We start from the raw sequence: 24,083 nt of genomic DNA, 5'->3' as shown, positions 1-24,083 counted from the left end.
GCCCCCATGTCTAGCCACTAGCACATCCTCGCAGAAACCTCGCACACCTAGATATTCACAGACTCTCAGACTCTCTTCTGCCTCTGTCCTCCATATCTTCACTCCACAACACGGACAGCGCCACCATTTCTATAATGCCACCCTCACATCAGCCATAGACTCAGTCACCCCTCTCATGCATGGCAAAGTGCGACAAATCAATAGGCAACCCTGGCACAACAATCTCACCAAACAACTTCTACAAGCATCCAGGGTTGCAGAGCAGCGTTGGAAGAAAACACGCCTGCCAGATGAATTCACTGCATTCAAACAAGCTACACTTGCCTTCAAATTAGCCCTCACCAAATTAGCCCTCACCTCTGCTAAACAGACCTATTTCACAAACCTTGTATCGTCACTATTCTACAACCCAAAGCAACTGTTCAGCACATTCATCTCTTTCCTCTGCTGTTATGATCCTTAGTGGTAGAGGATCACAAATTACTCCAGCTAAGTAACAAACATAGGACAAGCTCTAGGGAGGTGGCAAACTAGACTGACCGCAAATCTGAACCTATCCAAACACACTAGAAGTAGCCGGTGAACATGCCTAAAAAATCCTAGACGTCTCGAGCCAGCCTGAGGAACTAACTACCCCTAGAGAGAGAGAAAGACCTCACTTGCCTCCAGAGAAATAATCCCCAAAGATATAGAAGCCCCCAACAAATAATAACGGTGAGGTAAGAGGAAGGCACATACACAGGGGTGAAAGCAGATTCAGCAAATGAGGCCCACTAATACTAGATAGCAGAAAATAGAAAAGGGGTCTGTGCAGTCAGTAAAAAACCCTTACAAAATATCCACACTGAGATTTCCAGAACCCCCGCACCAACTAACGGTGTGGGGGGAGAAACTCAGTCCCCTAGAGCAACCAGCAAGCGAGGAAATCACATTTTAGCAAGCTGGACAAGAAACATGATGAATGCTGATAATCAAAAAATGAACAAACAAAAACTTAGCTTGTCTTGGAGAGACTGGGAGCAAGGTAGTCACAAGGAATCTGAAGAGCACTGAATACATTGATAGCAGGCAAGGAACTGAGTATCCAGGTGAGCTAAATAGGAAACCAGCCAAGGATAACGAACCAGCTGATGCTGCCAACCTGCAGAAAGACAACACTACACAGTACCGCTTGTGACCACTAGAGGGAGCCCAAAAATAGAGTTCACAACACTCTGCCCACCACTGTCTCCTCCAACTCCCCTAATCTCTGCCGAGGACTTTGCCACCTACATCAAAAATAAGATCGACCAAACAAGGCAAACCTTTACTGTTCCACCCCAACGACTCCATATGCCAGACCTCTGCCCTTCCCTAATAACCTTCCTCTCCAACATCAGTGAAGGAGAGCTTACTCACCTCCTTTCCAAATCACACCTCACCCACCTGTGCACTTGACCACATCCCTTCCCACCTGCTCCCCAACCTCACTAACACACTCATTCCAGCCCTAACCCATCTCTTCAACCTATCGCTATCTTCTGGTACCTTCCCCTCTGCCTTCAAACATGCCACCATCACACCTATCCTCAAAAAACTAACCTTGACCCAACTTCTATGCCCAGCTATTAGGGTTGAGCGACTTTCATTTTTTTAAGATCGAGTAGGGTTTTGGGAAACCCGATTTTGTCCAGAGTCGAGTCGAGTGCAGTCGGCCGATTATCGCTAAAAGTCGGGGATCGACCGAAACACGAAACCCAATGCAAGTCAATGGGGAAGCATAGTCGGCAGTGAGTGGAGGCCAGGAAAACACCTACAGTGCCCATTTTAATGCCAAAAACATCCATTCTTGTTTCTGAAGCTTGCCAATCTTAATTAACTGTATAATAATAGTTGGGCATAGGGAATTGGGGGAAAGTTGTGGGGGGAGTAGGGCTGGCTCAAGTTTTTCGTGGGCCCAGGAAATGCGGACTACGTCACGGCGGTGTTGCAGGGAAAGGTAAGTATTTAAACGTTGCAAGTGCTGTGATCCTGAGCAAGCAGGGGGGGGGCCCACTCGTTCGCATTGCCACTGGCACAGGGCCCCTCAAAGTACGGCGGTGTGTTTGCATGGCGGGGGCGCCTCCCACCAGCAGCGACACTTTTGCGTACTCTGAGGGGCCCTGTGCCAGTGACGTCGCCAACGAGTATGCCCCCCCACCTGATGAAGGAACCTGCACTTTCGTCTGCACCTTCCTCTTTGTCCCTGTGTAAGGTGGTATAACATGCGGGAAGGGGAACCTTACTTTCAGCAGGGTCAGATTCTGGCTGTGTAGAGTACAAGGGGAATGTAGTGGTCTAGGTCAATGTACCAGCAGACTCATTTAGCAGTGGCTGGGCAATGGGCAGGATGAGGAGGAAACAGATATAGGGCCAAAGAATAAAGTAGGCTAAATGCAGTTCAAAATTGGTAACAGGACTAAACAGGCGGCATTGCTTTGTTCAGTGGAGTAGCAAACCCAAGAGCAGCAGACACTGTTTCAAGGGCCTAACCACACTAGTAGGCCAAATGCAGTTTAATATCTGATAGTATAGGGCGAAAGCCAGAATGTGGAAGCTCAGCTTTGTTCAGTTGAGGACAACACCAGGGAGGGGCAGACACCTTTAGTAGGCCGGAAAAGCCTATTGCATTTTTTAAAATGGTAATTTGGAGCAGAAGGTTGAAGCTCAGCTTTATTTAGTTGAGGACAACACCAGGCAGGGGCACACAGACAGACACCTTTAGTAGGCCGGAAAAGCCTATTGCATTTTTTAAAATGGTAATTTGGAGCAGAAGGTTGAAGCTCAGCTTTATTTAGTTGAGGGCAACACCAGGGAGGGGCAGAAGCCGTTAGTAGGCCCTAACCACCATTTTTTTTTTTTAAAACCACTTAATGAGAGCCGGAAGGTTGAAGCTCAGCTTTATTTAGTTGAGGACAACACCAGGCAGGGGCACACAGACAGACACCTTTAGTAGGCCGGAAAAGCCTATTGCATTTTTTAAAATGGTAATTTGGAGCAGAAGGTTGAAGCTCAGCTTTATTTAGTTGAGGGCAACACCAGGGAGGGGCAGAAGCCGTTAGTAGGCCCTAACCACCATTTTTTTTTTTAAAAACCACTTAATGAGAGCCGGAAGGTTGAAGCTCAGCTTTATTTAGTTGAGGACAACACCAGGCAGGGGCACACAGACAGACACCTTTAGTAGGCCGGAAAAGCCTATTGCATTTTTTAAAATGGTAATTTGGAGCAGAAGGTTGAAGCTCAGCTTTATTTAGTTGAGGACAACACCAGGCAGGGGCACACAGACAGACACCTTTAGTAGGCCGGAAAAGCCTATTGCATTTTTTAAAATGGTAATTTGGAGCAGAAGGTTGAAGCTCAGCTTTATTTAGTTGAGGACAACACCAGGCAGGGGCACACAGACAGACACCTTTAGTAGGCCGGAAAAGCCTATTGCATTTTTTAAAATGGTAATTTGGAGCAGAAGGTTGAAGCTCAGCTTTATTTAGTTGAGGACAGCACCAGGCAGGGGCACACAGACAGACACCTTTAGTAGGCCGGAAAAGCCTATTGCATTTTTTAAAATGGTAATTTGGAGCAGAAGGTTGAAGCTCAGCTTTATTTAGTTGAGGGCAACACCAGGGAGGGGCAGAAGCCGTTAGTAGGCCCTAACCAAAGTTGAAGGCCAAATGCAGTTTAATTTCTGATACTATAGGCCGAAAGCCAGAAGGTGGAAGCTCCGATTTAGACAGTGGAGGACAATTTGAATTAGGGACTGCAGACAGACTTAGTAGGCTGTCCCCTGTGGACCATGCATCCACCACATTAACCCATTGCGCCGTAATGGACACGTAATCTTCCGTGGCCATGCCTACAGGTCCATGCGTCTGTTGTCAGGTGCACCTTTGTACTCACAGATTGCCAGAGTGCATGGACAATGCGGTCTTCTACATGCTGGTGGAGGGTTGGGATGGCTTTTCTCGCAAAAGAAGTGTCGACTGGTTAGCTTGTAGCGTGGTACAGCGTAGTCCATCATGGCCTTATTAATAGTAAATAAAATATATAACTAGGCTCTATGAACTTTTAAATAGGTTCCAGGGGTACACGGGCAGCATTGGTGTGGTCAGTGGAGGAGTATTGCAAGTAGGGGCTGCAGACAGGCTATCAAAGGCCTAAAATAACAAACAGTAGGCAGTCATGGCAGTTTTACATCGGTTACATGGATACACAGGCAGGCACTCCAGGCAGCATTGTGGTCAGTGGAGGAGTATTGCAAGTAGGGGCCGCAGACAGGCTATCAAAGGCCTAAAATAACAAACAGTAGGCAGTCATGGCAGTTTTACATCGGTTACATGGATACACAGGCAGGCACTCCAGGCAGCATTGTGGTCAGTGGAGGAGTATTGCAAGTAGGGGCCGCAGACAGGCTATCAAAGGCCTAAAATAACAAACAGTAGGCAGTCATGGCAGTTTTACATCGGTTACATGGATACACAGGCAGGCACTCCAGGCAGCATTGTGGTCAGTGGAGGAGTATTGCAAGTAGGGGCCGCAGACAGGCTATCAAAGGCCTAAAATAACAAACAGTAGGCAGTCATGGCAGTTTTACATCGGTAACATGGATACACAGGCAGGCACTCCAGGCAGCATTGTGGTCAGTGGAGGAGTATTGCAAGTAGGGGCCGCAGACAGGCTATCAAAGGCCTAAAATAACAAACAGTAGGCAGTCATGGCAGTTTTACATCGGTTACATGGATACACAGGCAGGCACTCCAGGCAGCATTGTGGTTAGTGGAGGAGTATTGCAAGTAGGGGCCGCAGACAGGCTATCAAAGGCCTAAAATAACAAACAATAGGCTCATTGCAGTTTTACAGCGGTTACATGGATAGACGGGCAGGCAGCTTGGTGGTGAGTGGAGGAGTATTTAAAGTAGGGACCGCAGACAGGCTATCAAAGACCTAAAATAACAAACAATAGGCTCATTGCAGTTTTACAGCGGTTACATGGATAGACGGGCAGGCAGCTTGGTGGTGAGTGGAGGAGTATTTAAAGTAGGGACCGCAGACAGGCTATCAAAGGCCTAACATAACAAACAATAGGCTCATGGCAGTTTCACAGCGGTTACATGGATACACGGGCAGGCAGCTTGGTGGTCAGTGGAGGAGTATTTAAAGTAGGGACCGCAGACAGGCTTCAAAGGCCTAACATAACAAAATGGGCTGGCTGTAGGCACTTTATAATTGGTTCCAGGGGTACACGGGCAGCAGTGGTCTGGCCAGTGGAGGACTAGTGGAAGGAGGGACCGCAGACAGGCTTCAAAGGCCTAACATAAAAAAATGGGCTGGCTGTAGGCACTTTATAATTGGTTCCAGGGGTACACGGGCAGCAGTGGTCTGGTCAGTGGAGGACTAGTGGAAGGAGGGACCGCAGACAGGCTTCAAAGGCCTAACATAAAAAAATGGGCTGGCTGTAGGCACTTTATAATTGGTTCCAGGGGTACACGGGCAGCAGTGGTCTGGCCAGTGGAGGACTAGTGGAAGGAGGGACCGCAGACAGGCTTCAAAGGCCTAACATAAAAAAATGGGCTGGCTGTAGGCACTTTATAATTGGTTCCAGGGGTACACGGGCAGCAGTGGTCTGGTCAGTGGAGGACTAGTGGAAGGAGGGACCGCAGACAGGCTTCAAAGGCCTAACATAAAAAAATGGGCTGGCTGTAGGCACTTTATAATTGGTTCCAGGGGTACACGGGCAGCAGTGGTCTGGCCAGTGGAGGACTAGTGGAAGGAGGGACCGCAGACAGGCTTCAAAGGCCTAACATAAAAAAATGGGCTGGCTGTAGGCACTTTATAATTGGTTCCAGGGGTACACGGGCAGCAGTGGTCTGGTCAGTGGAGGACTAGTGGAAGGAGGGACCGCAGACAGGCTTCAAAGGCCTAAAATAACAAACAATAGGCTCATGGCAGTTTTACAGCGGTTACATGGATACACGGGCAGCTTGGTGGTGAGTGGAGGAGTAGTGCAAGGAGTGTCTGTCCCAGTACTCCCAAAATATAAATAGATGTTAATGTCTCGCAAAACAACCAAAACAAAAAAAAAGGTGGCATACTTAGGTACAGGGGTGGGCTCATCTGCTGAGTTTCTGACATAGTAATTTGGCAGTAACTATTTAATGGTGCCAATATAGGACACAGACACAGACTACTTTAAGTTGCATCATAGATGTCTACAAATTTGTATTGTCAGTGCCAGACATTGAATGATGTCAGCGAATAGACTAAAGATTGGTGGAGCTGTGCGACATAATTTTGCATGTGGTAGAGCACATTTTGAGCTGGGGTAGGGGGGAACTCTCTAGAGGCCGGCGGGACCGCCCCAGGGCCCCTCATGTTACAACGGTGTGTCTGACGGGTGCGCACCACCACCGCCAGAGACACTACATTGTACTATGAGGGACCCAGTAGCAATGCCGTCAACCAAAAGCGAGCACACCCACCTCTTCAGACAAACAGCAGTCTCACGGGTGCTTGCGCCAAGTCGCGATACCACGGCCCCGTGTGGGGAGTTTGGCCATTTAGGGAGGTGTAAACATGTCGTATGCTGTACAATCAGCTGCAGCAAATTAGACATTAGAAAAGTAATTCACAGGCAAGAGCTTTTCATAGGAAAGCTAGGTGTCGGCCGGGCAAGGTGGGGCAAAAGATTTCGAAATCCAGTTGTGGTTCATTTTAATGAATGTTAGATCGTCAACATTTTGGGTAGCCAGACGAGTCCTTTTTTCGGTTAATATTGAACCTGCAGCACTGAATACTCTTTCTGATAGGACACTTGCTGCCGGGCAAGCAAGCTCCTGCAATGCATATTCTGCCAATTCTGGCCAGGTGTCTAATTTGGAGGCCCAGTAATCAAATGGGAATGACGGTTGAGGGAGAACATCGATAAGGGATGAAAAATAGTTAGTAACCATACTGGACAAATGTTGTCTCCTGTCACTTTCAATTGATGCAGCAGTACCTGTCCTGTCTGCGGTCATAGCAAAATCACTCCACAACCTGGTCAGAAAACCCCTCTGTCCAACGCCACTTCTGATGTGTGCACCCCTAACACTCCTAGTCTGCTGCCCCCTGGAGCTCGTGTGAGAACGATCACGTGCGCTGTGTGCTGGGAATGCCTGAAGCAAACGGTCAACAAGAGTTGATTGTTTGGTTGCTAATATTAGTTCCAAGTTCTCATGTGGCATAATATTTTGCAATTTGCCTTTATAGCGTGGATCAAGGAGGCAGGCCAACCAGTAATCGTCATCGTTCATCATTTTCGTAATGCGTGTGTCCCTTTTTAGGATACGTAAGGCATAATCCGCCATGTGGGCCAAAGTTCCAGTTGTCAAATCTCCGGTTGTGATTGGTTGAGGGGCAGTTGCAGGCAAATCTACGTCACTTGTGTCCCTCAAAAAACCAGAACCCGGCCGTGACACGCAACCAATTTCCTGTGCCCCCGGGAAAGGTTCGGCATTAAAAATATACTCATCCCCATCATCCTCCTCGTCCTCCACCTCCTCTTCGCCCGCTACCTTGTCCTGTACACTGCCCTGACCAGACAATGGCTGACTGTCATCAAGGCTTTCCTCTTCCTCTGGTGCAGACGCCTGCTCCTTTATGTGCGTCAAACTTTGCATCAGCAGACGCATTAGGGGGATGCTCATGCTTATTACGGCGTTGTCTGCACTAACCAGCCGTGTGCATTCCTCAAAACACTGAAGGACTTGACACATGTCTTGTATCTTAGACCACTGCACACCTGACAACTCCATGTCTGCCATCCTACTGCCTGCCCGTGTATCCTCCCACAAATAAATAACAGCACGCCTCTGTTCGCACAGTCTCTGAAGCATGTGCAGTGTTGAGTTCCACCTTGTTGCAACGTCTATGATTAGGCGATGCTGGGGAAGGTTCAAAGACCGCTGATAGGTCTGCATACGGCTGGCGTGTACAGGCGAACGTCGGATATGTGAGCAAAGTGCACGCACTTTGAGGAGCAGGTCGGAGAACCCAGGATAAGTTTTCAATAAGCACTGCACCACCAGGTTTAAGGTGTGAGCCAGGCAAGGAATGTGTTTCAGTTGGGAAAGGGAGATGGCAGCCATGAAATTCCTTCCGTTATCACTCACTACCTTGCCTGCCTCAAGATCTACTGTGCCCAGCCACGACTGCGTTTCTTGTTGCAAGAACTCGGACAGAACTTCCGCGGTGTGTCTGTTGTCGCCCAAGCACTTCATAGCCAATACAGCCTGCTGACGCTTGGCAGTAGCTGGCCCATAATGGGACAACTGGTGTGCAACAGTGTCATCTGCCGATGGAGTGGTTGGCAGACTGCGTTCTGTGGAAGAGCTGTAGCTTCTGCAGGAGGACGAGGAGGAGGAGGGGGTGCGAACGCCTACAGCCAACTGTTTCCTAGACCGTGGGCTAGGCACAACTGTCCCTAAATTGATGTCGCCTGTGGACCCTGCATCCACCACATTCACCCAGTGTGCCGTGATGGACACATAACGTCCCTGGCCATGCCTACTGGTCCATGCATCTGTAGTCAGGTGCACCTTTGTACTCACAGATTGCCTGAGTGCATGGACGATGCGCTGTTTAACATGCTGGTGCAGGGCTGGGATGGCTTTTCTGGAAAAAAAGTGTCGACTGGGTAGCTCGTATCGTGGTTCAGCGTACTCCATCAGGGCTTTGAAAGCTTCGCTTTCAACTAACCGGTAGGGCATCATCTCTAACGAGATTAGTCTAGCTATGTGGGCGTTAAAACCCTGTGTACGCGGATGCGAGGATAAGTACTTCCTTTTTCTAACCAGAGTCTCATGTAGGGTGAGCTGGACTGGAGAGCTGGAGATCGTGGAACTTTCGGGTGTGCCGGTGTACATGGCAGACTGAGAGACGGTTGGAGACGGTATTGTTTCCGCCGGTGCCCTAGATGCAATATTTCCTCCTACAAAACTGGTGATTCCCTGACCCTGACTGCTTTTGGCTGGCAAAGAAACCTGCACAGATACTGCCGGTGGTGCGGAAAATGGTGGCCTTACAGTGACGGAAGGGATGTTGCGTTGCTGACTAGCTTCATTGGCCGAGGGTGCTACAACCTTGAGGGACGTTTGGTAGTTAGTCCAGGCTTGAAAATGCATGGTGGTTAAGTGTCTATGCATGCAACTAGTATTTAGACTTTTCAGATTCTGACCTCTGCTTAAGCTAGTTGAACATTTTTGACAGATGACTTTGCGCTGATCAGTTGGATGTTGTTTAAAAAAATGCCAGACTGCACTCTTCCTAGACTCGGATCCCTTTTCAGGGATTGCAGACTGAGCTTTAACCGGATGGCAACGCTGTGCTCCAACAGGTTTTGGCTTTGACACGCGTTTTGGGCCAGATACGGGCCCGGCAGATGGAACCTGTTGCGATGTTGATGCCTGCTGCGGCCCCTCCTCCACCTCCGCTTCTGAACTACTGCCGCCTGCACCCTGTTCCCCCAATGGCTGCCAATCGGGGTCAATAACTGGGTCATCTATTACCTCCTCTTCGAGCTCGTGTGCAACTTCGTCTGTGTCACTGTGTCGGTCGGTGGTATAGCGTTCGTGGCGGGGCAACATAGTCTCATCAGGGTCTGATTGTGGATCTGTACCCTGAGAGGGCAATGTGGTGGTCTGAGTCAAAGGAGCAGCATAGTACTCTGGCTGTGGCTGTGCATCAGTGCACTCCATGTCAGAATATACTTGTAATGGGCATGGCCTGTTAAATGTTTCACTTTCTAAGCCAGGGACGGTATGTGTAAAGAGCTCCATGGAGTGACCCGTTGTGTCGCCTGCTGCATCCTTCTCTCTTGTTGTAGTTTTTGCTGAGGAGGACAAGGAAGCGACTTGTCCCTGACCGTGAACATCCACAAGCGACGCGCTGCTTTTACATTTACCAGTTTCGGAAGAGGAGGCAAAAGAGCTAGAGGCTGAGTCTGCAATGTAAGCCAAAACTTGCTGTTGCTGCTCCGCCTTTAAAAGCGGTTTTCCTACTCCCAGAAAAGAGAGCGTTCGAGGCCTTGTGTAGCCTGACGACGAAACTGGCTCCACAGCTCCAGACTTAGGTGGAATATTTTTATCCCCACGACCACCTGATGCTCCACTACCACTACCATCATTACCAGCTGACAATGAACGCCCACGACGACCTCTTGCACCAGACTTCCTCATTGTTTTAAAATCTTAACCAAAGTAACTTTATTTGTTGCTGTCAAACAACTTACACGGTGAGCTATAACTTCAGTATGATTTCAATATCCCTTAACAGGTTGGTGAGACCACAAGGAAAATCAGGCACAATGTTACACACTCTGTTTTCTGTGGCACAAAATCACAGAGATGACACACACGCAGGACTGTCACTCAAGCACTAATGTCAATATTAATCTCCCACCTAATTTTTTTTTTTTTTTTTCTCAGGGAGACTTTAGAAACCAAATAATATTAAAAAAAAAAAAAAAAAAAAAAGGCTTTCTATGGCCCACAATTAGAGAGAGAGAGGTGGCACACCCAGGAGTCAAGACTGGCGCACAAGCTGAAAGGGCAATATTACTCTCCCACTGTTTTTTTAAGTTTTTTTTTTATTTCAGGGAGACTTTAGAAACCAAATAATATTAAAAAAAAAAAAAAAAAAAATAGGCTTTCTATAGCCCACTGAATGAGAGAGAGAGGTGGCACACCCAGGAGTCAAGACTGGCACACAAGCTGAAAGGGCAATATTACTCTCCCACTGTTTTTTTATTTATTTATTTATTTTTTCAGGGAGACTTTAGAAACCAAATAATAAGAAAAAAAATAAATAAATAAATAGGCTTTCTATAGCCCACTGAATGAGAGATAGCACACACAGCAGTGGCACACAAGCCCTGACTGAGGCCAATATTTTTCTCCCACTGATTGATGTAGTGTTTTTGTGTTGAGGTAGATTTTAGAACACAAATCAAGGAAAAAAAAAAAATGCTTTCTATGGCCCACTGAATGAGAGAGAGGTGGCACACCCAGGAGTCAAGACTGGCACACAAGCTGAAAGGGCAATATTACTCTCCCACTGTTTTTTTATGTATTTTTTGTTTTTTTAAGGGAGACTTTAGAAACCCAATAATATTAAAAAAAATAAATAAATAGGCTTTCTATGGCCCACTGAATGAGAGGGAGAGAGGTGGCACACCCAGGAGTCAAGACTGGCACACAAGCTGAAAGGGCAATATTACTCTCCCACTGTTTTTTTATGTTTTTTTTTTTTTTTCAGGGAGACTTTAGAAACCAAATAATATTAAAAAAACCAAAAAAAAAAAATAGCCTTTCTATGGCCCACTGAATGAGAGAGAGAGGTGGCACACCCAGGAGTCAAGACTGGCACACAAGCTGAAAGGGCAATATTACTCTCCCACTGTTTTTTTATGTATTTTTTGTTTTTTAAGGGAGACTTTAGAAACCCAATAATATTTTAAAAAATAAATAAATAGGCTTTCTATGGCCCACTGAATGAAAGGGAGAGAGGTGGCACACCCAGGAGTCAAGACTGGCACACAAGCTGAAAGGGCAATATTACTCTCCCACTGTTTTTTTATGTTTTTTGTTTTTTTTTCAGGGAGACTTTAGAAACCAAATAATATTAAAAAAACCAAAAAAAAAATAGCCTTTCTATGGCCCACTGAATGAGAGAGAGAGGTGGCACACCCAGGAGTCAAGACTGGCACACAAGCTGAAAGGGCAATATTACTCTCCCACTGTTTTTTTAGGTATTTTTTTTTTTTTAAGGGAGACTTTAGAAACCCAATAATATTTAAAAAAATAAATAAATAGGCTTTCTATGGCCCACTGAATGAGAGGGAGAGAGGTGGCACACCCAGGAGTCAAGACTGGCACACAAGCTGAAAGGGCAATATTACTCTCCCACTGTTTTTTTATGTTTTTTTTTTTTTTTTTCAGGGAGACTTTAGAAACCAAATAATAAGAAAAAAAATAAATAAATAAATAGGCTTTCTATAGCCCACTGAATGAGAGATAGCACACACAGCAGTGGCACACAAGCCCTGACTGAGGCCAATATTTTTCTCCCACTGATTGATGTAGTGTTTTTGTGTTGAGGTAGATTTTAGAACACAAATCAAGGAAAAAAAAAAAATGCTTTCTATGGCCCACTGAATGAGAGAGAGGTGGCACACCCAGGAGTCAAGACTGGCACACAAGCTGAAAGGGCAATATTACTCTCCCACTGTTTTTTTATGTATTTTTTGTTTTTTTAAGGGAGACTTTAGAAACCCAATAATATTTAAAAAAAAAAATAAATAGGCTTTCTATGGCCCACTGAATGAGAGGGAGAGAGGTGGCACACCCAGGAGTCAAGACTGGCACACAAGCTGAAAGGGCAATATTACTCTCCCACTGTTTTTTTATGTTTTTTTTTTTTTTCAGGGAGACTTTAGAAACCAAATAATATTAAAAAAACCAAAAAAAAAAAATAGCCTTTCTATGGCCCACTGAATGAGAGAGAGAGGTGGCACACCCAGGAGTCAAGACTGGCACACAAGCTGAAAGGGCAATATTACTCTCCCACTGTTTTTTTATGTATTTTTTGTTTTTTAAGGGAGACTTTAGAAACCCAATAATATTTAAAAAAATAAATAAATAGGCTTTCTATGGCCCACTGAATGAAAGGGAGAGAGGTGGCACACCCAGGAGTCAAGACTGGCACACAAGCTGAAAGGGCAATATTACTCTCCCACTGTTTTTTTATGTTTTTTTTTTTTTTTTCAGGGAGACTTTAGAAACCAAATAATATTAAAAAAACAAAAAAAAAAATAGCCTTTCTATGGCCCACTGAATGAGAGAGAGAGGTGGCACACCCAGGAGTCAAGACTGGCACACAAGCTGAAAGGGCAATATTACTCTCCCACTGTTTTTTTAGGTATTTTTTTTTTTTAAGGGAGACTTTAGAAACCCAATAATATTTAAAAAAATAAATAAATAGGCTTTCTATGGCCCACTGAATGAGAGGGAGAGAGGTGGCACACCCAGGAGTCAAGACTGGCACACAAGCTGAAAGGGCAATATTACTCTCCCACTGTTTTTTTATGTTTTTTTTTTTTTTTTTTCAGGGAGACTTTAGAAACCAAATAATAAGAAAAAAAATAAATAAATAAATAGGCTTTCTATAGCCCACTGAATGAGAGATAGCACACACAGCAGTGGCACACAAGCCCTGACTGAGGCCAATATTTTTCTCCCACTGATTGATGTAGTGTTTTTGTGTTGAGGTAGATTTTAGAACACAAATCAAGGAAAAAAAAAAAAATGCTTTCTATGGCCCACTGAATGAGAGAGAGGTGGCACACCCAGGAGTCAAGACTGGCACACAAGCTGAAAGGGCAATATTACTCTCCCACTGTTTTTTTATGTTTTTTTTTTTTTTTCAGGGAGACTTTAGAAACCAAATAATATTAAAAAAACCAAAAAAAAAAATAGCCTTTCTATGGCCCACTGAATGAGAGAGAGAGGTGGCACACCCAGGAGTCAAGACTGGCACACAAGCTGAAAGGGCAATATTACTCTCCCACTGTTTTTTTATGTATTTTTTGTTTTTTAAGGGAGACTTTAGAAACCCAATAATATTTAAAAAAAAAAAATAGGCTTTCTATGGCCCACTGAATGAGAGGGAGAGAGGTGGCACACCCAGGAGTCAAGACTGGCACACAAGCTGAAAGGGCAATATTACTCTCCCACTGTTTTTTTATGTTTTTTTTTTTTTTCAGGGAGACTTTAGAAACCAAATAATATTAAAAAAACCAAAAAAAAAAATAGCCTTTCTATGGCCCACTGAATGAGAGAGAGAGGTGGCACACCCAGGAGTCAAGACTGGCACACAAGCTGAAAGGGCAATATTACTCTCCCACTGTTTTTTTATGTATTTTTTGTTTTTTAAGGGAGACTTTAGAAACCCAATAATATTTAAAAAAAAAATAAATAGGCTTTCTATGGCCCACTGAATGAAAGGGAGAGAGGTGGCACACCCAGGAGTCAAGACTGGCACACAAGCTGAAAGGGCAATATTACTCTCCCACTGTTTTTTTATGTTTTTTTTTTTTTTTTCAGGGAGACTTTAGAAACCAAATAATATTAAAAAAACCAAAAAAAAAATAGCCTTTCTATGGCCCACTGAATGAGAGAGAGAGGTGGCACACCCAGGAGTCAAGACTGGCACACAAGCTGAAAGGGCAATATTACTCTCCCACTGTTTTTTTAGGTATTTTTTTTTTTTTCAGGGAGACTTTAGAAACCAAATAATATTAAAAAAAAAAAAAAAAAAAATAGGCTTTCTATAGCCCACTGAATGAGAGATAGCACACACAGCAGTGGCACACAAGCCCTGACTGAGGCCAATATTTTTCTCCCACTGATTGATGTAGTGTTTTTGTGTTGAGGTAGAATTTAGAACACAAATCACGGAAAAAATAAATAGGCTTTCTATGGCCCACTCAGTGAGAGATGGCACACACAGGGATGGCACTGTAGCAGAAATGCCAATCTTAATCTCCCACAAAAAAAACAAAAAAAAAACAGGGACTGTCCTACAATTACTATCTCCCTGCAGTAATCTAAGCCAGGTATGGCAGGCAGCAATAGGAGTGGACTGATGCACAAATTAAATAAAAAGTGTGGACAAACAAAAAAGATAGCTGTGCAGAAAGGAAGGAACAAGAGGATATGTGCTTTGAAAAAAGCAGTTGGTTTCCACAGTGGCGTACACACAGCAATACAGCTATCACGGAGCCTTCTAGGGCAGCCCAATGAGCTACAGCGCTGAGGGGAAAAAAAAAAAAAAATAGCTTCCACAGTCCCTGCACACCGAAGGTGGTGTTGGACAGTGGAAATCGCTGCAGCACAAGCGGTTTGGTGGTTAGTGGACCCTGCCTAACGCTCTCCCTGCTTCTGACGAAGCGGCAGCAACCTGTCCCTAAGCTCAGATCAGCAGCAGTAAGATGGCGGTCGGCGGGAACGCCCCTTTATAGCCCCTGTGACGCCGCAGACAGCAAGCCAATCACTGCAATGCCCTTCTCTAAGATGGTGGGGACCAGGATCTATGTCATCACGCTGCCCACACTCTGCGTTCACCTTCATTGGCTGAGAAATGGCGCTTTTCGCGTCATTGAAACGCGACTTTGGCGCGAAAGTCGCGTACCGCATGGCCGACAAGCACAGGGGTCGGATCGGGTTTCATGAGACGCCGACTTAGCCAAAAGTCGGCGACTTTTGAAAATGATCGACCCGTTTCGCTCAACCCTACCAGCTATCGCTCCATATCACTGCTCCCGTTTGCTTCAAAAACTCCTTGAGCAGCATGACTATGCTCAACTTTCCTCCCACCTCTCATCTAACTCTCTCCTTGACAACCTCCAATCTGGCTTCTGTCCCCACCACTCCACCAAAACTGCCCTGACCAAAATTACTAATGACTTACAGCCAAAGCTAACAGACAGTTCTCCATCCTCCTCCTTCTCGACCTGTCCTCTGCCTTCGACACAGTCGACCGCTACTTACTGCTACAGATTCTTTCTTCCCTTTGCATCAACGACCTTGCCCTGTCCTGGATTGCCTCATACCTTTCCAACCACACATTTAGCGTTTCCCACTCCCCTCCTCATCCCGCCCTCTCTCTGTTGGAGTCCCTCCAGGCTCTGTCCTGGGGTCCCTACTTTTTCCATCTATACCCTTGGCCTAGGACAACTCATAAAATCCCATGGCTTCCTGTACCACTTGTATGCGGATGACACTCAGATCTACTCTCTGGCCCAGATGACACCTCTCTGCTGTCCAGAATCCCTGAGTGTCTATCAGCCATATCCTCCTTCTTCACCTCTCGCTTCCTAAAACTCAATGTAGACAAAACCGAACTCATCATCTTTTTCCATCTCTGCCTTGTTCTTCAAACCGCAAGTCCAAACTCTTGCCACCTCCTGTCGCCTCCAACTCAAAAATATTTCCAGAGTCCGTCCCTTCCTCAGCCCTCAATCTACTAAAACTCTTGTGCATGCCCTCATCATCTCCCGCCTTGATTACTGCAACACCCTCCTCTGTGGCCTCGCAGCTAACTCTCTTGCACCACTCCAGTCTGTCCTCAACTCTGCTGCCTGACTAATCCACCTCCCTCCTTGCTACTCCCCTGTTTTTCCCCTCTTCTAATCCCTCCACTGGCTCCCAATTCCCTAAGGAATCCAGTTCAAACTATTAACACTGACCTACAAAGCCATCCACAACCTGTCCCCTCCCTATATCTCTGAACTAATTTCCCAGTATCTTTCCTCACGTAATCTTTGATCCTCCCAAGACCTCCTACTCTCCTCCACACTTATTTGTTCCTCACACACCCGCCTCCCAGATTCTCCTGAATATCCCCCATCCTCTGTAATTCCACGCCTCAACACGTCCGATTATCCACCACCCTCGAATCCTTCAGACGGAACCTTAAAACCCATCTCTTCAGGAAAGCTTACAGCCTGCAATAACCATTCTGCTGCCTCACCACCACCCAAGCTGCCACCTCACCACCAGAGCTGCTGCACCCTCGACCTTCTGTCTCTTCCCCATTATCCTGTAGAATGTAAGTCTGCAAGGACAGGGTCCTCTCCCCTCTGTACCAGTCTGTCATCGTAAATTTGTTTACTGTAAACGATATCTATAACTTTGTTTGTAACCCCCTTCTCATGTACAACACCATGGAATTAATGGTGCTATATAAATAAATAATAATAATAATAATTGGAAGTATATGTGGGACCAATTATATTATTTGGAAAGTTATGTAGGTCCCATTAAATTAAATAAAGAGCTATGTGGGGTCCAATATATTAAATGAAAGCCTATGTTTGGTCCATTATATTAAATAGAGGCCTATGTTGGCCTCATTAAATTAAATGAAAGGCTATGTGGGTCCCATTTTATTAAATGGAGGGATACATAGGTTCCATTATATTAAATAAAAAGCTATGTGGCCCTTTATATTAAATAGAGGGATATATTGGCCGGTTAAATTAAATGTAAGGCTATGTGGTGCCCCCTTTATTAAATGAAAGGCTATATGGGGCACATTTTATTAAATAGAGGGCTATAAGGTCCCAATATATTAAATGGAAGGCTATGTAGCACCAATTATATTCAATTGAGGACTATTGTGGCTCCCTTATAATAAATATAATAATTGGAAGGCAATGTGTGGCCTGTCAAATTAAATAGAAGGCTATATAATGCCCAATATATTAAATGGAAGGTTATGTTTGGCCCATTATATTAATTAGAGGGCTCTTTTGGTCATATTAAATTAAATGGACAGTTACGTGGGGCCCAATATATTAAATTAAGAATTATGTGAGCCCATTATATTAATTGGACAGCTATGTGAGGCCAAATATATTAAATGAAAAGCTATGTGGGACTCATTATATTATATGGAAGGCGATGAGGTGCCCATTTTATTAAATGGACGTTTATGTGGGGCCCATTATGTGAAATAGAAGGCTATTTTGGTCCCATTATATTACTTGGAAAGCTAGATGAGGACCATCAAGTTAAATAAAAGGCTTTGTGGGTCCCAATATATTAAATGGAAGTCTATGTGGGGCCCAACATATTAAATGAAGAGCTATGTGAGGCAAAGTATAGTAAATTAAAAGCTATGTCAGACCCAATATATAAAGTGGAAGGCTATGTGGTGCCCATTTTATTAAATGAACGGTTACGTGGGACCCATTATACTAAATAAAAGGCTATTCTGACCCCATTATATTAATTGGAAAGCTATGTGAGGCCCAAAATATTAAATGCAAGGCTATGTATGGCCTATTATATTAAATGGAGGGCCATGTGGGGCTCATTATATTAAACTGAAGGCTATGTAAGTCCCAGTATATTAAATGGAAGGCTATGTGTGCTATGGAGGCACACAAACGGGAAACAGTGTTCCGCTGGCACCCTAATGGTAAAGGGTGTGCTCCGGCGGCAGCTCAATAGTAAATAGTGTGCTTCATTGGCACCCCAATGGTAAAGAATGTGCTAAGGTGGTACCCCAATGGTAAAGGGTGTGCTCCGGTGGCACCCCAATGGTAAAGGGTGTGCTCCGGTGGCAACCCAATGGTAAAAGGTGTCCTCCAGTGACAGACCAAAGGCCAATGGTGTTCCCCGGTGGCAGGCCAATGGCAAAGGGTGTGCTTCAGATGCAGACCAATGGAAATTGATCTGCTTCAATGGCAGGCCAATGGCAATGGGTGTGCTCCGGTGGCAGACCAACCGGAAATGGTGAGCTCCAGCGGCAAGCCAATGGTAAAATGTGTGCTCCGGTGGCACACCAATGGCAAAAAAGTCAAAGACTGCAACCCGGTGGCTAAATAGCCTAAGATGGGCACCCCAGTGGTAAGAAAAAAAGGCCATAGAATTGTGGCGCCCCTAAGGGTATTTGCCACAAAAATAGTTATTGACACCAAATACAAATACTAGAATAGCAAGACTACACTACCATCTCCGGCCAGAAGGGGGAGCTCCAGAGACTCCCCTTGATCTATTCTGGTCTGAGAAAAAGACTGGCAGTTGGGTTGAGGAGCTGAAAGTGAGAGGTCGTATAACTGAACTCCTAACAGCCCTATGACGGATTATAGGCCTGTAATACCCATAGTAGGAAAAGAGGAATAGAGAAAAAGGACATTGTGAGAACCGGGTAGCAATAACCTCTACCCCATAATAGGCGCAGAGACGGATACCGGATCCGTGGCTATATTCATTATATATAATACAGCAACCGGAAGGAAGTGAGGTGATATCACCTTCACCAGGGTAAGACGCAGCAACAGACACAGAGTTCAGCGGTACTCCCAGAGGGGGTAAGCCGACAAAAAAAGGACTCGGGTTGTCCGTCGAACCAGAGCACAGAAGAGACAGATTGGGTCGGCAGCCAGTTCACATACAGCAGTAGGGCCATACAGAAACTGCGCATAATAAGAGGTAGAAATCCTGACAGGGTCAAAGTAATTCAGAGTTCTTAAACACTCCGGTGACAGTATTGGTTGCAAATCCCTTTTTGTTAAAGTAAACTGGTTAAACGTTTCAGCGCCTCAGTCTTTCATTTGGACAATAGCCATCGATCCAGGATCGGGGTCATCACAGCTGAGAGGACCTGCTGCTGATCAAGTAAGTGTCTGTTCCTTCATGATATCCCTTGCACTGTGCATCGCCTGAGGCCACAGCACCGGGTCAAGCCACTAGTGACATCCCCCTCAAGAGACGGACCTCATTGATCTGGTGCTGGGTACCTCGGTCTCACGGGCGTCACAGAATGCACCCCGGTGACAGCTAAAAAGCCCAAAATTGGTGCTCCAGTGGTAAGCAAAGTGGTCAGAGTGTGCACCCTGGCAGCAACTAAAAAGCCTAAGATGGGTGGCCCAGTGGTAAAATAAGAGGCCAACTGTTGCACCCCTGGGACATGCTAAAAAGTACAAGATGGGTGCCCTGTTGGTAGGCAAAAAGGTCACATATTGGGCCCCGCTAGTAGGCCTACAGCAAATGGTGTGCTCTGGTGGCACGTCAACTTCAAAGGGTGTGCTCTGCTGGCACGCCAATGGTAAAGGGTTTGTACCTGTGGCATGCCAACGACAAAGGGGGCACTCTGGAGGCACCCAAACTGTAAAGGGTCTTGAAATTGCCACATGTGAAGGCATACTCGCACAGTATCTCTTGTTACATGGATTAAAACAGCGACGGTGCAACAAGATGTGGACAGTGAAAGGCAGAAGATGGTTGAAGGACAGAAAACAGCAAAATAAGAACAATTAGCAGCGAGAAATCAATCCAAGAAGTGCCGCAGCAGACATGTGATTGTGATTCTTTAAATGGTTATGTATGGTCAGATGAAGAGGAATGCAGTAAGTTAGGAAATATGATTAACATGTTAATTAAGTGTCTGATCTGGTCCTTGTGATCGGGGTTTACAATGTATATGGCTGTTTATTGTCACCCCCACATGTAAAGGCAGCAGATGAGACAATCAAATTGTGAAATTTGGAGTTACCAGTAATATTGGAGGAGAAATTAATGAAGGAAGTAAAATGAGAAGGAAAAAAATGGGGTTGGATGTACGTCTAGTCAGAGGGATGTTTGTTCCACGTTGGGGAGCAGGGATAGTACTGAAAGATCCAGCACCTGTCCTATTTGACAGGATGGTCAGCTAGTGCCGCCATAGGGAAAGAACTGACTTAGTTTCACCATCACCATCAATCATTTGAGTGTGCAGTACTACTGATTAGCGGTTAGGCTCGGGAGCAGTGATTGAGGACGCTGCACCCAGAAGATTTTGATTGTTGGTTTATAGAGGAACTAAATGTTTCTTCATATAATTCTCGTCCTCACATTGCAGACTCTTGAAGTATATATTCTTTGTCATCTTATTCTGCCTCCTTCTCTCCAAGACCACGTGCTGAAGAGCTGTCTCACCCCCAGTCCAGAAGCTTCTTGTAGCTTCAGTCGGATTTGTCCCCTATATACAAGCAGTCTGTGTATGGGCCTCTCCCTGTCTGATCCTCACTGCTCTCCACCCGTGCACTCACACAAGGGAATCCCTGTTCTCGGATTATTTCACATCTTGTTAAACAGGTGGAAGAAACCTATAAAGGAGCATGTACCGGGTAGGTGACACCGCAGGGCAGCATTGTGCTTGTGGGGCATTGAGCGGTGGGGTCAGAAATTGGGAAATACTTGCGGGCACTCTGGGCAGACAATATTAGTGTAGTTGGGGCTGGGAATCATTTGTTTGCACCTGTTCCACTGTGTGGCCTCTTACAGCACTGGGCACTGAGGAGTGAGGAACATAACGGCCATATTCTGCCGAAGCTCGTGATGGGGCTGAACAAGTCAATGGCATACAGATTGTTGAGAAAAAAAAAGAAACTATTAATTTTGTACCGAATGCTAGAAAAACTTGTAGAAGACCCCCTAACAATGTGTGACAGGTATTGAGTTGGGTGTAATAGTTGTAGGTGAGAAGTCCTTGTCACCGAGTACCTTATGGAGATACAAGTCCGGATGGAAGAGCAGCTTCAGGAGACAACGAGAGGCTGTGGTTTCGGAGATGATGCTGCAACAGACAAGCCGAACCAATAGAAGAAGTTATTGGCTGAGAAGGAAAGAAGTTTCATTCTTCCATGAGCTGCAGTTCTTTGTGTCCAGTCAGCAGCTCCATTAATAAGTATATTTATCACAGTAGTAGGCCTTTCTCGGAAGGCTCCAATTGGCCAAATACAAGACGTTCATTAACCGCTTAATTTAACCCCTTCATGACCTTGGGATTTTCCGTTTTTCCGTGTTAATTTTTCACTCCCCTCCTTCCCAGAGCCATAACTTTTTTATTTTTCCGTCAATTTGGCCATGTGAGGGCTTATTTTTTGCGGGACGAGTTGTACTTTTGAACGACATCATTGGTTTTACCATGTTGGGTACTAGAAAACGGGAAAAAAATTCCAAGTGCGGTGAAATTGCAAAACAAGTGCAATCCCACACTTGTTTTTTGTTTGGCTTTTTTGCTAGCTTCACTAAATGCTAAAACTGACCTGCCATTATGATTCTACAGGTCAGTACGAGTTCATAGACACCTAACATGGCTAGGTTATTTTTTATCTAAGTGGTGAAAAGAAATTCCAAACTTTGCGAAAAAAAAAAAAAATTGCGCCATTTTCCGATACTCGTAGCGTCTCCATTTTTCATGATCTGGGGTCGGTTGAGGGCTTATTTTTTGCGTGCCGAGCTGGCGTTTTTAATGATAGAATTTTGGTGCAGATACGTTCTTTTGATCGCCCGTTATTGCATTTTAATGCAATGTCGCGGCAACAAAAAAACATAATTCTGGCGTTTCGAATTTTTTTCTCGCTACGCCGTGTAGCGATCAGGTTAATCTTTTTTTATTGATAGATCGGGCGATTCTGAAAGCGGCGATACCAAATATGTGTAGGTTTGATTTTTTTTTATTGATTTATTTTGATTGGGGCGAAAGGGGGATGATTTAAACTTTTATATTTTTTTTAATTTTTCAAAAAATTTTTTTACTTTTTTTTTTTTTTTACTTTTGCCATGCTTCAATGGCCTCCATAGGAGGCTAGAAGCTGGCACAGCGCGATCGGCTCTGCTACATAGCAGCGTTCTGATGTTCGCTGCTATGTAGCAGAAATACAGGTGTGCCATGAGCGCCGACCACAGGGTGGCGCTCACAGCAGGCCTGCATCAGTAACCATAGAGGTCTCAAGGACCTCTATGGTTACCATTCTGAAGCATCGCCGACCTCTGATCATGTGATGGGGGTCGGCGATGCGATCATTTCCGGCCGCCTGGCCGGAAGCGGTAGTTAAATGCCGCTGTCTGCGTTTGACAGCGGCATTTAACTAGCTAATAGGCGTGGGCAGATCGCGATTCTGCCCGCGCCTATTAGGGCACATGTCAGCTGTTCAAAACATGCCGGAGCCCGCATCAAAGCGGGGCTTCTGACCTCGGACGTACTATCCCGTCCGAGGTCAGAAAGGGGTTAAAAAAAAATAGTCTAGTTATCTTCCACAATACATAATATCTGTCACTTGCCATACATTTGTACATTTCTTTACCTGTTCTAAAATGCTGCTGATCCCTTGAATCTTTTTTTTTTGTTATTTTTAAACCAGGTAAAAAATGACATATTAATGACAAGTCCCAGGTCTTTTCCCATCACCCGTTTTGCAGTCTCTTTAATACTACAGCACTGAGGTTATTGTGGGTCATCTTTGTTTGCAGTATTGCATGACTCTTCATACATGTTTTAAGCTTTTCTTGTTATTACATCACATTCATCTTTTTCCTGTCTTACATTCCTGAACTGAAGGAAACACATCTCCAAGTCACTCTGAGCTGCCGGCAGGAGAGATGGACCTTCAGGAGCCTTCTTGTCTTCAGAATCCACATGAAGGGGAAGAGCAAGAACAAGAAAGGCCTCTGAACAACCTGTCCACCAAGGAGTTCCAGATGAAGTGATGGCCCTCCGATCATCTGTTTTATTCTTAAATGTGGTTTATACTTTTACTGATTGTAATTTTCTTGGTCATTACCAGATAAAGTTTTGGATGACAATTGTCTGGACTTGTGTCTTGTTTTACATTTCTCCCTTTTTCTTCTTGCTTCCCCTCCAGTGAGGTCTGGTTTAGGTGATTGTCATGATCCAGGACGGGTTTTGTTTTGTCTTTCCCGGTCTGGTCATGTCAAGAGTTGACTTTCACAGCCTCGTTCCTGTGTCTGGTCTGCCATATATCTGTGCTGCTACCTGTGTTCAGTGCCAGTTATATTGTTTGCCTTGGGCATGCTAGCTGGCTCTGGTGAATTCCTGATCTATCCTGCTGCATTCCGTTAACCCGACCCATGCTTGTTTATCTCACACATACAAAAAAAGGTTGCACTGAGAAGGTTGCACACTATCATGCCAATATGAAATACATGAAATATAAATAGCAAAATGGCTTTTGAACATTAGGAAAAATATTTATGAGACTCCTTGCACAAAATTTGGCCAAAAAGTGTGAGCCCATAACTATTTTTCCTAATGTACAAAAGCCATTTTACTATTTATATTTCATGTATTTCATATTGATATGCTTTGGCATGATAGAGTGCAACCTTTTTGTATATTGTATATGGAGGTAGCTGCTCCTGGTGTGCACCTATTCACACTAGTTTGGATGTGCCAGTCTTTTTTCTGTCATTTCTATGTTAGCTTACTGACTGAGCACTCCTCCCTTCACCATGTGGTTTTTAATTACATCTCATCACATTTGGTTCCGGCCAACCCATATATGTAGGCTTTACTGAGAGAGGTGTCCACATTCACCCATGCATTCAGTTTGGATGTGCCAGTTGTTTTTCTGTTATTTCTTTGTTTATCTCCCATCTACCTGTCTCAGCTCCTGACTTCCCTGTTTGGATTTCTCGGTACCTGACTTTGGCTCGACTCTGACCTGATTTTATCTCTCTTTCCTC

General features: G+C 45.0%; 1 long non-coding RNA gene across 1 annotated transcript; it reads left to right on the top strand.

Moving 5' to 3' along the window:
• The first annotated feature begins 19,102 nt into the window (after nucleotides 1-19,102).
• On the top strand, nucleotides 19,103-23,183 carry LOC143773728 (uncharacterized). Its single transcript, XR_013215352.1, has 2 exons — nucleotides 19,103-19,232; nucleotides 22,939-23,183. It is a non-coding gene; the product is annotated as an uncharacterized LOC143773728 (long non-coding RNA).
• Nucleotides 23,184-24,083: the final 900 nt, after the last annotated feature.

Source organism: Ranitomeya variabilis, chromosome 1 (assembly GCF_051348905.1).
Source record: "Ranitomeya variabilis isolate aRanVar5 chromosome 1, aRanVar5.hap1, whole genome shotgun sequence".
NCBI lineage: Eukaryota > Metazoa > Chordata > Amphibia > Anura > Dendrobatidae > Ranitomeya > Ranitomeya variabilis.
Note: the sequence above shows the minus strand (reverse complement) of the source record. Positions and strands in the feature narration are given on the sequence as shown.